General features: G+C 36.7%; 1 protein-coding gene across 6 annotated transcripts in view; it reads right to left on the bottom strand.

Annotated features, from left to right (window-relative positions):
* Window positions 1–14,595, bottom strand: part of ARHGAP15 (Rho GTPase activating protein 15) — a 638,999-nt gene that overhangs the window by 477,509 nt on the left and 146,895 nt on the right. The gene's annotated exons all lie outside the window — the stretch shown is intronic.

Genomic DNA, 14,595 nt, shown 5'->3' with positions numbered 1-14,595 from the left:
AGCCTAACCCATTCCAGTCATTTACTGTTAAAAAGTATTTGAATCTTATGATTATCCCAAACAGTTCAGGCTCCCTGTTCCTACTCCTGCATTGTATATCCATTATTACACACTATCTGATTATGTCAAAAAAACGGTTGCAACTTGAAAGTGCATGGGCTAAAACAATTCTCAGTTGCATTTGATTGGGTTCACATAATGCCACGTCATGTGTAATGTTAAAAAAAGTTTTCTAAATTTAAATATATTTTATATGAAAATCCAGATTTCTGGTTTCTCTTGGAAGACCAGAAGATTTGGCAATATTGCTCCACATTCTTGCATGCATCAATGGGCTATAGTTGAATAGCCGCTGCCTTTTTTTTTTTTTTTTGGATGGGACAAACTCCAGTTTGGGCTTGTTGCCATCATTTCCTATTTTCCTTAACCCTTAAACACCACCACTTTATTCCCTTACATTACCAGCCGTAAGCGCTTTAGCCTGTGGTTCCTACTTTAATGTGTTCTGAACCAATGTCTTATTTAGCTCTCCTTCCTCAATACTTAGATCTTCTATTTTACTGAACCCCAACCACCTCACTTTCAGCATCCCTTTTCTCTACCCTTCTCCTGATCGTAAATAGCTATTGGGAAGTCATGGAGCTGTGTTGTTCAAGCCCACTAGATAGTTTGCTATCTGCTTTGAGCTTGGCTGTTGCTTGGCAGTTATCACATTACACTCTGACAGTTTCATTAATTATTCAAATTGCTTGTAAACTCCTTAAAGATAGGGACTCAATTGTTTATGCCTTTGCAGCTTGAGTACCTAAACTTGCCTGGGTATTTAAGAAAGTCCTTTCATTTAGATATTTATTCAAAGTTTATTATGAATGACTATTGTAAAGAATCAGATTGTCTAGTTGTTAGGTTTCACATGGTATATGAAAACCAGTAAAATTTAGCAGCTGTGAAATAATTCTTCTTCCTCTTTTTTTGGTTATTTTTCTTCTGGCCTTACCTTAGACTATGTGAAAGCCACTAGGTAAGAATTGAAAGGACAAGTAATAAGAATAATGCATCACACCTTTGTTAAGAGGGCACCAGATTTGAGGTTTCTTTACTTGTCCTTTATATAAACATCTCAGAACAAGTGAGACCCTACAGATGCTGCATATTGCAATTCCTGGGCACATCTGGGTGGGATAAGCAGGAAGAAGCTTTGAATCTCTCCAGCCTGTGCCCTGCTTTCCAACCAGGGTTTTCCACCCTGTAAACTGCTATCGTGTCTACTGCCTTCCACAAAGATTTGAAATTCATCGAACAGACAAAGTGTATACTTAATACTCACATGAGGGAATACAGAATGCCTTTCAATACATCAAACTCCTAAACCTTTTACATCCTTCATTTTTAAGCTACATGGATTTTGATTTGTACAATTTTAAAAATATTCTGAAGCCTAGTCAATCTAACAGTAAAAGCACTGTTGCACAGTAAGAAATCAAGAAATACAATTCAGCAAACCTGGTATAGTTGGTCCCCAGGGAAGCTTTGTTCCAATTCGGTTTGTCATAGCCCAGATCCATCATGTCATGCTAGCCTAACTTACTACTACTGTCTTTCATTTTTCCCCCTTTTTGGCACACTCCAACTATTTTCTGTTAAACTAGTGCTGTCACAAGAAAACATATAAAAATGCTCTTTTGCAAACACACTGTTTGGTTCTCTCCTGAACTCTCCAGAGCTACGGATTTCTCTCACTGTCTTCATCAGGGGTGAATGTTGACAGATCACTGAACCTTACTGTCAGTGGTGACAGGCTTGATGCTGTTTTGTGCAAGGTGGAGAAAAAACAAAATAATAAAAAAAGGTTTCTGTGCCTTGCATCTAGAAGGTCCCTGATTCAACAACAACGGCTTATGTTCAAAGATGATTAGCTTAAAGGCATTTCAGAGATTTCTGATTGTAGCAGCAGTTGGGTGTCTTGCTACTGGGTGAAATATGTATTCCCCCGAGAACAAAGGCAGCAGCAATCCTCTTCTGCTGAGATGGCACCTTTAATAATTCCATGTATTTATCAGTATGTGTGTCAAGATCTTAGGGATTTTGCCCTTCAGGTGAAGCTAAGAATAGATAGAGTGGATAGGGTCTTAAACAGTCCTTTAAGGTATCTGCAGACAAAAAAAAAAAAAAAAAAAAAAAGGTGTCCCGAGGAATCTAAGGGAATGAGAAGAAAATATTTTTCTTGTGGATGAAAATGTACACAGCACAGAAAAATAACTCGGAGGTTTCTAAAGGAAGATTGAATAGCCCTTAGGTTATTCAGAAAGCCTTAAGATAAGCTATTGCTCAAAAAAATTGTGCAACACTATTTTTTTCAAGTTTGAATCAAGTAAATCTCAAGAATTACATGTTTTAAAATTTAAAACTTTAGAAAAGGTAATTTTTTTTTCCAAATACAATCTACAAGCTATGTGCTGTTGCCATGGATTTCTCCTACATAACCATTCTGCATGTTGTGTACGTGATTCCAAGGGGAAAATGCTCAGTATGCATTCGGAAGTGTAGGATGTGCACAGGACTGAACTGAGTGTGCATACATATGAGTGACGCTCTCCCTGTGGCCTATGGCCTTGAATGACACCTTCTGTCACCATGGGAGGCCGATTTATATACTATTGAATCACATGGCACTTTTTCCCATATGGGCTTGCACTGGTCCTGCTTCTTCGTGCTTCTCATCAAATGCAAAGAGCTTTCATAACTACATGTGCAAAGGTGTATGAGTTCTGAACCATCAGGGAATACCAGGAACTTGAGGAGATAACTTTTCAAAGTATGACTCTGATACAACCTCTTAAAGTTTGGAAGATCAGAAAGTCAGTCTGAATGGAACATTCAGCATCCTTCACCTGAAAGGCACAGCCTGCAGGGGTGAGATAAGTCTGGGCATTCACCTCCCCTGGAGAGACCCACAGAGCAGAAGTCTCAGACATTTCCTTTTTTCTTTTGCTTTTTTTGGGACAGAGTCTTGCTATTGTCCCCCAGGCTGGAGTGCAATGGCGCGATCTCAGCTTACTGCAACCTCCACCTCCTGGGTGCAAGCAATTCTCCTGCCTCACCCTCCCGAGTAGCTATTACAGGTGTGCACCACTATGCCCAGCTAATTTTTGTATTTTTAGTAGAGTTGGGGTTTCACCATAATGGTCAGGCTGGCCTCAAACTCCTGACCTCAAGTGATCCACCTGCCTCGGCCTCCCAAAGTGCTGGGATTACAGGCGTGAGGTACCGCGCTGGGACTCAGACATTTCTTTAAACAAGATCAGAGGCCCCCGAGAGCCCATTCTATCTTCCTCTTTGTTTTGGAAGTGAACTTTCAATGACACATCTGGGATATCTGTTATTTTCAGGGTGACAGGCTGATGTCATAAAGTGCGATTTCAAGTTTACAGTGAAACCGAGCAGAAGACAAGATGGAATTTGAGAAAGGAAGAAAGCGCTTGTCCTAAGTATCTACGAGAACAGATAATTAGATTAAGTCTAATCTCTTCCAATGTGTTTTGGGGCACATTTCATTAAAGTCAAAAGCAGACTTCCCTTCTAAGGACTAATATAATTTATTTTGTTATTAGTCAAATTTTATATCAGCATTAGACAAAATTAAGCTATATGAATATATATGGAATAAGTTTACGCCAAGAAACAGAAACAGAATTATACATTTGTTCAATTGAGTATTCCACTCTCAAAAACTCAGGTCAAACCATTTCACCTCTAGAACTTTAGACTCCTAAGAATTATGTATTTACAGTCCAGATGGGCTCTACCCACCTGGCTATATATAGCCATGTGCCACATAACAATGTTTTGGCCAACAACAGTCCATATACTAAGGGTGATCCCATAAGATCAATACCGTAACATGCCGTATAAGTTCGTGGTTTAGAAACAATAGGTTCCATCATATCACCTAGGTATGTGGTAGACTATACCATCTATGTTTGTGTAATTCCACTCTATGATGTTCACACAATGAAGAAATCGCCTAATTATGCATTCCTTAGAATGTAATCCTATTGACACATGACTGTATTAAAAAAAATAACAAATTTATGATTTCCTGCCGATGCATTTCCATTTTACTAAATCCTTTGATTCCTGTATAGTTACTGAGATTCTCTTTTTCTCTATTTTCTTCTTAGAACCATGGCAATTTTTCTGAAGAAAATAAAAGGAAGCAGTGCATTTAATTGTATAGGAATTCATAACATGTATACATATGGGTGAGCACACTCACATGCAGATGCACACAAACATGAATATGATTTCGTATTCGAGTTATGCTATGCTTAGACAAAGCTGGGATTTCAACAGAGTCAAATTACAAAGAAAAACTAAAAAATTTAGAACTGTTCCATTTACCTTGTTCTCATGTATTGTATGTGTGTAAAATGGATAGAGGAAAAACGGATCTGATCAGAAACCAGCATAGCACATTGTGGTCTGTTAGAAATAACACTCTGGCTGGCATTCAGAGAACCAGAGCTTCAAGCTTCAGTCCTACCATTTATTTCTGGTTGTGTGATGATGAGGTTGGTCATTCACCTCCAGGAGACTCTTCTCATCATTAAAAGTACAATAACACCACTTTTCACAAAAGGCCATAGTGCAGGCTAAATGTTGTATTGCATTTGAAAGCACTTTGTAAACTCAAATACAGACAGAAAATGTAAATGAAAAAGATTAAATCACAACAGAGTTTGTTCAAAAAAGTTATGGGATATTTGGAGTAGACATTTTCTTCTTTCATAATTTTGTGCATCATGAATTTTCATTTCAAATTTCAGAGAATTTTTAAGTTTTTGCTAAAGTCAACATTTAAAAATATTGTACGGATGTAAAATTATTTTATCTACACTTAAATGGTATATAATGGTTTGATGTTTCAGTTTTCATGTATAACTTAAGCCTTGTTCAAACACACTAAAGACAGAGTTTTATTAGGACTGGCAAGAATGATACCAATATATATTCATGGACTGATTCCATCTGTATGGAATATGTAGCTCTCACTCTAAATATAGTTTTTCAGTGTTCTGAAATGCTTGTGCTAAAATCTGAAGTACAATAAACTGATACTATATTAACATGAAATTTAGTTTCTCAATTTAAAGAAATATGTATCCTCTTTTCACAAAATATTAGCTGTTTTCTAATTCAGAAATGAATGCGTGCAGATCAATGGCAACTCAGAAGAAATTCAAAAGCCTTTATGCCATAGTATTTCATAGAATGCATTTTTCATCTTTATGCTAAGATATTTCTAATCAGACAGTTTGGCCACCTGACCGAGGTAAAGATATTGGAAAATAAAATAATATTTCTAAAGCAAACAAAGTACAAGTTTCATATTATTTACTGTCAATTGCCTGATTTATATTTCACATAGATTTTGTAATGATAGTTTGAGTGTTTATATATCTTAATGTTTTAGTATATTTATATTTTGCATTTCCTTTATGTTTATAAAAATACCCTTGCCAGTATATTGAAAAAAAATATTGAATTAGTTAAGTTTCCATAGTTTCTTAATTTTCTCAATTAGTATTGGGTTTAGAAGTAAAAATCCCAAGTGTGAAGGCAGTTAATCTAATTTTTATTTTTATTTTTTAAGTAACCATTGGATAAATTTATATGTGCTTAATTTCATCTGCATATGTCTTTTTGAAATCTTAAGCGATCTTGTCACAAAGATTGCTTTATGTCATCAATATATGTCTTTGACTGGTGTATGTCTTTGGCTCAATTTCCACAAGTCTAATATTAGAAGTCTGTAATATTTCTAAAGGCTTATATGTTATGTAAAACCCAAATGTACATTGTCTTTCAAAAAAACAGAACAAAGTAAGAATTTGAGACATGGGAACCATATTGTATATTCATTGAAATCTACCACTCTTAGGCTGAAAATTTACTTTTCATGCCTCAGAGCACCTTTAAGGAAAGAAGAATAACCTGAGGCTTATTTTAAAAGAGTCAGGATTACTTTTTGTAGTTCCTGGATGTTTGGTTTTTGCTTCACTGATTTACAATGTGTGATGTTTAATTTCAGGTTTGTGGGTTTAGCTCAATGTTGGTTATCTCACTGATGAAATTAGTTTAGCCTATTTTTCAGAACACTATGTAAGTGTCCTAAAGTCTTGGGACGCACTGGAATGGCTCCATTCTTTTGGGTTATCTGTGTTAGCTCTAGCATCATTATCATAACCAAGAGGAGCTGCCAGTTACTTTTTATTTATTTATATATTTTCCAATTGTCTTTTAGCTCAGCTGATTTCGTAGTGGTCACAAATTGGCAGCTCTTGGAATAAACATACTCATATATAAACTTCATATTGCTTCCAGAGTGCTGCATTTTGTTTAACAGTGACAACGTTTAAACATATTGATAAATTTCACTATAAAATTGACATTTACATTTTCCTTTGCAAAATTGCATCTGGCAAAAGTAGGCCTGCCTTTCTAAATGGTGACCATTAGGTGGCGCTGAGTAAAACAGGGCCAAGGCCCCAAGTCCATACAGCTGAGCCTGGCTCACTGCACTTCTGTATGTTAACTCCCGTTTTTTGTACGTCTTTGCATTGCCATTCTTGTGCCTTGGCCCAAAGTTTCAAGTATGGATAATATTTATTTCCAAATAAATATTCAGAAACAGGTTTCTATTCTTGAAAACAAAAACGAAATCAGGAGTGGGAGGCAATCGAGGGGTGGAGAATTCAGCTTGTTTATTTTGAAGAGGGGGCAAATCATCAAAGTAGAAATGTCCAGTGAAGAGTTGAAAATAAATGACTGGTGCTTAGATGAGGGGAAAGGATTGGCGATAGAATTTTGGAAATCATTCAAGTAAAGGCATAGCTGAAGCCATGAAAATGGATGAGTTATCTGAAGGAGGAATTAGATATCAAGAAGAATGAAAGCCCAATAGGTGAACACGGGAAAATATTCACAGTTACAATTCAGGCAGACAAGACAGACCTGGATAGAAAGACAAAGTTTGAAGAGAAAGAGTGATGAAATCTACTGAAACATTGGCTCACATTTATTGACGTTTTTTAATGTGGGGGAAAAAAGAAAGGTATGCATCAAATTAATGTTGAACAAGTAAAGGCTTAATATTATTACAGGTGGAAGTAAAATGTCTTAGTGCCTTGGCATGACAGCAGTGCAAAGCCCATCTGGGCTCTTTGCCTAAGTCCTGATTTGCAACAAAGGCTGACAGCATCGGACACAATAGGCAGAACACCAAAAATATTTTTGGGTATGTGAACATACACAACAGGATAATACAAGAGTAGAGTCATGCATGTTGCTATTTTGTAAAATTAATTTAAATATCCAAAACTAAATTTTTGTCTTACTTCAAATTTTTGAGCACAGACAGATCATCTCTACTTTAAAGATATCACCTATATTTTTAAAAGATGAGGAGAGAGTTCCTTACTTGTCCCTTAAATTTTTTACTTTCTCATGTTGGCAGTTTCAAACTAGATAGTGTGTACATTGAGGAAAGCGGTGAGAAGGGAACAGTGTGACATTATTGATCTCTTGCCTTGTGAAGTTTCACGGGTCCTGGCAAAAATTTACAAGTTTGCTGCAGGGCAAAATTTGATCATTTTGGACAGGGATTGAATATTTTGCCTTGAAAAATGTTAGCAAAAAAAACTCCTGGGGAAAAATCACAAATTGTCAAATCATTTGGGCATAGAAAGTCATCAACTTTATGTGGTGAGTGGCAATTTATACTCTATGCTTAGCTTTCACGGAAAACAATGACAAATTTAGAATCAATACTCCTAAATGATCGACTCCCAACAAGAATTGATTGTTTTCACTGATTGTATTGAAGGGCTGGCTACAGCGTAACGCCAAGGGAGACCAACAGGAGGCAGCACTTAATGATTTGTAAAGTAGAGGAGGAAGCCTAACCAGAAAAGGGCTAACCTTCTAAATAGCATGCCAGTGTGAGAAGAGTACAAGTTGTGAAAACAGATCTGGGTCCAAATTTTGGCTCTGTAATTTATCAGCTGTGTGAAATCCGGCAAGTTATTTAACCTCTCTGAATCCCAGTTTTCTCACGTTTAAGATGGAGCAATTAATATTTACCTGATATGGTTTGGCTGTGTCCCCACCCAAATCTCATCTTGAATTGTAGCTCCCACAATTCCCACATGTTGTTGGTGGGGAAACAGTGGGAGGTAATTGAATCATGGGGGCAGGTCTTTCTTGTGCTGTTCTGCGCATGTCTCATGAGACCTGATGGTTTTATAAAGAGGAGTTCCCTGACACAAGTTCTCCCTCTTTGCCTGCCACCACCCATGTAAGATGTGACTTGCTCCTCTTTGCTTTCTGCCATGATTGTGAGGCCTCCCCAGCCGTGTGGAACTGTAAGTCTATTAAACCTCTTTTTCCTTATAAACTACCCAGTCTTGGGTATGTCTTTATCAGCAGTATGCAAACAAACTAATACACCAATAATGATGTTATACAATGAGAGATGGATGCATGCCTTATTTTTGGTTCCTCTGTAATTATAACATTATTAAAATTATTATTAAAGTAATAGAGAAACTTCCATATGAGGGAAGATTAAAGTCTATAGACTTTTAGGGGGAAATAAAACTTTACATATATCATAAACAATATGATTCTGATATTTACAAATTTACTTACAAGTATAGGAGGATTAGAAACACAATTTTAAAGTGATAACTACAAGAAGTTACAAAACTGAAAACTACTAAAAGAAAAAACTCTTATGAGTACTGTAGATGGTAACTTTATTCAATTCCATCTATAACAAGTTCATTTAGTCTGAGAGTGAAGGAAGAGTTACATAAGCTTATGAATACTGGATTCATAGAAGACTTTAAAAATATTTTTGGCTAGGTAACACTTTCACATAATTCAGCAATCAAAAAGCATAAAAAAGGAATAAAGTGAGAAATGTTTTTCTTCTCTTTATCTCAATAGTAGGATTCTTTAAAATGGAAAGTAGAATATTCGGAGTCTATCATTGCTAATGAAGATGAGGTATCTGCAACACAGGTACATTTTAATAAAGTGTGAGGGTGATGACTGGCCATTGTATTACCATAATGAAACATCATCATTAACAGTTGGCCAATGTAAAGAGGACCTGCAGCTTCATTATAACATCTGAGAGATTGGGTTCTTAGGCCCGTTTCCCGGGAGTCCACATTACCTATGGAAGAGTCATTTGAAGTATCTCTTGTATTTAGCTGTTGCTTCCTACCTGAACTGTTGCAGGACCTCATGAAGCATGTTTCTATTTTTAAGCAAATCTTAATTGCAAAAACATCCTAACAATAAGTCATATCTTATCCTATTATATTATATCCTAATATAAAACTCATCTTGCTATGCTCCTTAGCACTTTCCATATAAAAGACTTCATCCAAGCTCTTGGTCTTTTTATATTAAAGTAGCCTAATGGTGTCTTGTGATTACTGTCCTTCCTATGTATATATTTGATGTATTTTGAACATCTGGAATTAGCATTTATTATTTTCCACATTTTAAATTGTCTTCATTACATGTGTAGCAGAGTAGTCAACATCAAGCCATCTATAAATAGATCGCCCTAGCTCTGGGCCTGTCTTTTACCACTTACTAATTATATGACCTTGGAAAAGTGACTGGAATCTTTGTTACTTTTCTTGATTTGTAAAATGGGTGTAACTGTCTTAGTGATGTTTTAAGGATTAAGCATAAGTTCTTAGTGTCTAGCATGTAGTAAGTAAAACATGGCTCTACTGCTAATTAGCTGTACTACTTTCTAAAAAAGCTGTATCTAAATGTTTTTTTCTTCTAGCAAAATATAGGGGTGTTCTTTTTGCATTTGTCATCTCTTTGTATCTAAAACTATAGATACTTTCTTATAAATTGTCTGTTATTCATCATTTCACTTTATTTAATTGGTGGAATGAGGGTGGTAGTTAAGGATGTGTTTGAATTTCAAAGCCATGATTCTCCTTTCTCAAAACCACTCAGTGAATCCTTCATCAAAGCCTTAAAACTTAGCTTTTTAAGCTAATGTCAGCACTCCTCTTGGCTGTGAATGCTTCACAAAGAAGGCACCATAGACAGATAATACATTTTGATGAATGAAGCTGGTAACACTAGGAAAAGCCATGTTGTCACCATACGGGGAAAAACCATTTCTGCCTTCTCTCATGCTAGGCCCGTGTTCACTCACCCTCATTTCTAGCTTCTGCCAAGAGCAGAGGAGTTTATGATGAGAAGGGTCAGGGCCCAATACCTGACTTAGGTAAGTGGTTGGTAGTGCAAGTCTTAGGTGCACTATTAACCTCTCTTTATTGTTTCTTCATGTGATAAATAGACCTAGAAATGACCTGACCCTTGATTTTCTTCTTCACTCTATCCTCCGGCAAGGTAAAGGCTTTTCCCCTAATGACACTGTGCTCCCTACATCCTTTCTTGCTCCTATTGAGTTGCCCAGTTCCTGATGCCTGGCAGATTGAGTGAGTTTGGTATTAGTCACTGAGTCAAATTTGACACTCATTTCTCATCTTTTCCTTTAGAACTGGAAGAAAAACAAGAAATTTTATCTTTTTAAAAGAAAGCCTATAAATATGAAAACCTGATTCCAGTAAATCATATAGCTATGCTTTTGCTTTGAAAGAATCTGTCATTTTGACTTGTGAAGAATTACAGGTTGAATTCATTTCTAGAAAGTGTGAATGATTGAAGGTGGTCAAAATCTTCTCTAAAGTGTTTGGGGGAAGTCAACCTGGCTGTTCCCAGCAACAGCCACTTCCCAAGCTCTCCCAAGATCTCCAGTGGATCCAGTGACTCGCTGGCTTCTCAGACTACTGTGAGAAAATAACCCCATCTCTATCTGTAATGAGCTGCTGCACCACTGACCAGAATGCAGACTTGTTAACATCAAGTAGCAGCTGCAGTTACCAAAACACACAGGGATGTGCTAACTCAATTTCTAAACAGGAAGCCATCAATGTAATAGTTAATGAAAGTGTTCAATGTCCAATAAAGCAATGTAAAAGGCAAGCATACTCAAAGCTCTGTAAAGTGGATCATAGGTTGGGAAAATTGTGTACACTTAACTATATAACCAAAACTGAGAATTCTTGAAGGATAGAATTCTGTAATCTTAATATAAAAATGTATAGCTCAAAAGAATATTTAAATATAAACTATTTAACAAGATTTATGAGAGATTCAAGATTTTACTATCAATTTGTCTTCTATGTCCAAAGTGACCTGACTTAGATCATGGGGATTGGAAAGGATCTCAAAAATAGGCCCGGGTCACATTCTGCAATGCAGTCATGGCTTGTTTTTACAAATATTGCAACCAGATTCCAGGATATATACCAGTTTGCAGGATAATGCTCTGAAATATTCAGTGAAACTCAGGAATGTACTTCCCATCATCAGAGGCAATACTTGAAAATCTTTTCTCTAAGTGCAACTACTTGAGAATGAGAAGGGTCTCACATGATGAATTAAAATCCACAAAATTGGCACTTGAGCTGAATAAGAGGAAAAAATTCTAGAAGTGTGGACAGTCCATAAAAGAGATACCGCTTCATTCTTCCCTAGAAATAATAACATCTTTTACATATACCACTTCTCTCTGAGGAGCTTTAAGACTTTATCTAATTAATCCTCCCAGCTTCCCAGAGAGGTAGATAGGGGGCAGGTATTATTAGCTGAATTTAGCAGTGGTAGAAATTAAAGTGTCCTGATTAAGTGACTTAGGTAGGAGGCAGCATTTGCACTTAAATAAGTGGCCTCTAAATTCTCTGCTATTTGAGTAAAAACAGCACCTACAATGTATAATAAATCTGCCTTCTTTTAATCCATCTTACATGTAGCCTGGGCAAAAAAAAAAAAAAAAAAAAAAAAAAGAAAGAAAGAAAGAAAGAAAGAAACTCTTCAGCGTAGCTAGGTACAAAGAACAAAATATCTGTATCTCAAAATGTGACTATGAATTTCACAGTGCCTTCTGGGCTCAAGAGGCCAGAAGTTATTTTTATTAAACTATAAATAAGAAGATTTCTTGTATTTTTAAATTGCTGTAGTAGTCAATTTAGTATTATTTAAGTAGTTGTATATGCATTGTACCAGAATAGAAATATTTGAGGCACTATGGAACTCTACATTAGGGAATGGAAAAAAACCCTGCATTTGGACTAGATAATTAGATACTTGGGGTAAGAAATGTGAATGACAATAGATAATGCCCAAGGTCAGTGTCTAAAAAAGGGGCCAAATTTAGCAGGCATTCTCAGTTACCTACTCAAAAGCCATTTTCTTCTTTACTAGTAGAGCCTTAAGTTGGGGAAATGTCAGTCCTCCTTCCTCATCAACTATGGTACCTCCATTCCTCTCGCAGGTTATAGGGTTAAATTGTGGGGTGGGCATGTGATCAGTTCTAGTCCAGCAAGACACAAGAGCGCCTGCTGCAGACCATCTGGGAGAAGCATTGTTTGATCTTCAAGAGGTATAAGAAAGAATCCTTCAATCTGCTTAACTCTGTCAGGTCTTCACGAACATTCTGGACCGGCAATAGGCAACATGCAGCCATGAGTGAGAGAAGGTGACACGGGATGACAGGACAGGAAGAAGGAACAACTCTGTGTTATCAATGATGTCACTGAGCTATCGAATTAACCAACCCTGGCACTGTTTTTATCTTGGCATTTTCTTTCTACATAGGATAAAATGTCTATATTGTTTAGTATATAAATATGGGATTTTAAAAAATATAAATGTAACAAATACAACCTGGAGGGAATTGTTTTCAGAATTACTTCTGCTAGAGTCTCAGACCTGCCACTATCAACCAATGTAAAAATATTCAGATAATGAACCCAAGCTTTGTAAGATGCTGGAGATGCATAGTCTATATCTATAAATTTCCTCACAGAGTATAAAAATATTCTCTGTACTTTTCTCTAAATAAACCATATGGAGAGAACTGGGCAGGAAAAGGCCCCTACAGAAGCTGGTGAGAATGGGACAGCAAGAGGAGGATGCAGAGACGGAGAATTTGAAGAAGGAATCATGGCCCATTTTACCTCAGGCTTAGAGACTAATCAATCTAAAGATTATCCAGCTGATTAAAATGGGTGTTGTGACCCCATTGCACCATGTAGGTATTATCACCAACTTCAAGTTTTGTCTATAAATAGGTGCATTTAGTAAACAAAGCAGGGCAGTACAGTCTCTGGATTTGTCTCATTGGCTTCTGCTTGAAGGTTTTCTGAGAAAGATGCCCAAAGATGGCTATTACCTTAAGATGTAAAAGTTCTACCTGTCCAAATACCCAGGCAGACATTTCATCTATGTGTCAAGCACATATATAATTCTAAGGCCTGGGGGGACATTCTGGATCATGATATGAGTCCCTGAATCTGTCCTTCTCATATTCCTTTTTCCAAAAGCAAACAAGTCATGTCTGCCAGTTACACTAAAGAAATAAGAAACAAATGATACGTAATGAAACTGCCCATTTTTTCTTACTGAGGAGTGTGCAACAAATGAAAAATAAACGACTTTATTTCTTGTTGTTTGAAAAGAGAATGGCTAAGAATGAATTCATTTCCACGCTTAGGTTGCCTGGGCATACTAGAGGGGGAAAAGCAAAGAAAGTTCAGAAGGGTGTAAGGAAGCATTTCAGTAAACCCAGGATCAAAACACAAATGACAATCACGGCAACAGAAACAAGACAACTACAAAGAACACTGTGAAATATGAGGCCTCAGTGCATAGAAAGATGATAAGATGGTGTGGTGGGGAAGTCTCCAACGATGCAATTTCTAAATCACTCTGAAGTTTTTGCTCATTTCTATTGTGTGCCTAAAGCTAAGCCAATGTTTCAGCAAGGTACAAAATTAAACCAAACAAAGAATAAACATACTATTAAGCATCACCATGCAAGAAACTATGGTAGGCACTAAAGTTTTTTTGTTTTGTTTTTTAAGAGACAAAATCTTACTCTGTCACCAAGGCTGGAGTGTGGTGGTGCCACTGCTGCTCACTGTAGCCTTGAACTCTTGGGCTCATGTCATCCTTCCTGCCTCAGCCTCCCAAGTAGCTAAAAATACAGATGTGAGCTGCCACACCTGGCCAGAAGATTTTAAAAAGTAGTTGTGGCCCCTGCTTTACAAAGATGCAAAATGTAATGAGAGAGGGAATATGTAGGCATATGAAAATATGCATAAAAATGCCAGTTAAAAAATGTCTAACAAATGGGATTAATAATTCTAATAATGCACAAAGACAGCAAAACTGTCATCCAGAAGTAGTATTAAATAAACATTAGCAATGCAGGCACTACAGGCAACCCACTTCTGTGTTTAAACCCTGATTTTGCCATAAGAGCTTCATGAAATAGGGGAAAGTAACTAATCCCTCTGTAAATTCTTTTATTTAAACAAGAAAACAGACCAAGTTATACATTTGGTAAGTCGGCTGCAAAGAGTAGAAATGATACACGTGAAGGATCTAACAGAGTGCTGAGATTTCACTAGAGTGTTTGGTAAAGGG

The sequence above is a fragment of the Pan troglodytes genome, chromosome 13, assembly GCF_028858775.2.
Source record: "Pan troglodytes isolate AG18354 chromosome 13, NHGRI_mPanTro3-v2.0_pri, whole genome shotgun sequence".
NCBI lineage: Eukaryota > Metazoa > Chordata > Mammalia > Primates > Hominidae > Pan > Pan troglodytes.
Note: the sequence above shows the minus strand (reverse complement) of the source record. Positions and strands in the feature narration are given on the sequence as shown.